The 1,690-nt window shown below is 33.8% G+C and overlaps 1 protein-coding gene across 1 annotated transcript in view; it reads left to right on the top strand.

Moving 5' to 3' along the window:
* Positions 1 to 1,690, top strand: part of LOC106466864 (V-type proton ATPase subunit B) — a 31,872-nt gene that overhangs the window by 3,586 nt on the left and 26,596 nt on the right. The window lies entirely within an intron of this gene.

Below are 1,690 nucleotides of genomic sequence, written 5' to 3'. Positions count from 1 at the left end.
GAAGAACTGATAAAAAAAAATATTAACTATTTGGTACTGTTTCACACAAATAAATACAAACATTTTGTTTTCATCAGGTTAACTTGAATTACAGTATAACAAGCTTATTGTTTTAATTTTTTTAATAATAATAACTCCACATTTAAGTAATTATTGCTTGTGTTCTGTCTCCTGAAATATTAGTATCTTTTAAATAAGAATGAAGTAAAACCTGGTAACATTTTTATAAAAACAGAAATATTTCTGTATGAATGGATAGTTTTATAATCATAATGTGAATAACAGGCATAGTAAAATATATATATATATATATATATTCAGATATTCTAAATATCGGGCTTAGTAACTCCTAATGATCTCTCTCTGATTGTTCCTAAGTAAATTAAATCTGTTGAAATTGGCCCAGTATTTTGTGGAGTTTGAAAACCGAATTCAGTGTGATTTAAACTAACATACTATTTCAGTGGTTCCCAAACTTATTTGTCCATGACCCAAAATTTGAAATCAGATTGGTCTTGCAACCCAAATAGTATCAGTACCTACTCAGCACTCCAGCAAATTGCTTCAGATTTATAACATAATATTAAAGAAAACATTTGGGAAAAAATGTAGACAAAATTGTTCAACTTCTTCCAGTTGTATTTTTTCTGAATAAAGTTCAGTTGTTGAACAAAGAAAGCTGCAAGCACTAATTTACTTGAAATTAATAAAAATATAAACATCGCTGTTTGCTCAGCTGATTGTTAATGCAGGCCCTTCATTTTCAGTGGCTTCCATGATACTGTTGTACCTTCGTAATTGCTTGATTCAATTTTGGTTTAATATTGATAGAGAGAGCACAGTGTAGATCATGATGAGGATTATATCTATTTCTTGCCTTGGTCCTGATGATCACGAGGCTTGTGATTCCTGATTCACAGATGTATATCATTGGGAAAGGCAGCAGAACTTTTTCAGCTTCCTGGCAAACAATCAGCTTATCTTTCAGTTCGTCCCAGAATCTTGAAACCCTAGGATGTCATCTCCAAATTCTTTGACATCCAAATCAAATGGATTTCTGACCCAGCTGTGCTTTTGAAGCTCAACATTTTTTTGGCATATATCGATTCACCTTGACTTGAAGCTTTTTTAAATGACCCTGAAAAAATATTTTCGATATTGGTCAATGATATTTCATGAAAGTCTTCCAGTAATGCTTTCAACTCTGGGAATGCTGCTGCAGTCTTCCCCTTGGCCATTTTTTTGCTCCAAAGACTAAATTTTTTCTTGAAGGACAATTATTTCACCAATATCAATCATGGTTTGGTTGTGACCCTGCATATCTGTGTTCAGTTCATTCAGGTGATGGAAGCTGTCACTCAAATAGGCCAATTTTTCAAACCAAGCAAAGACATTCTTCTTCTCATGAAGACATATTTCGATTTCAATTCTCATTTCTAAAACTCTTGCAATGATCTTTCCTCGAGATAGCCAGCAGACTTCAGAGTGAAAAAGCAGGTCTTGGTGCTCAGATCCCATTTCCTCACACATCTTTCGAAACACCCTTAAATTCAGGCCTCTTGCTTTGGTAAAGTTCACAATTTTGATGACATCCTGGAGCTCTGGTTTCATTTCTTTGGTTGCTAGGTTTTCTCAATGCTGGAAGCAGTGAATCATAACAACACTGGGATTGATCTTCTTAACCTGATGA

This window comes from Limulus polyphemus, unplaced genomic scaffold (genome assembly GCF_000517525.1).
Source record: "Limulus polyphemus unplaced genomic scaffold, Limulus_polyphemus-2.1.2 Scaffold2403, whole genome shotgun sequence".
Classification (NCBI taxonomy): domain Eukaryota; kingdom Metazoa; phylum Arthropoda; class Merostomata; order Xiphosura; family Limulidae; genus Limulus; species Limulus polyphemus.
Note: the sequence above shows the minus strand (reverse complement) of the source record. Positions and strands in the feature narration are given on the sequence as shown.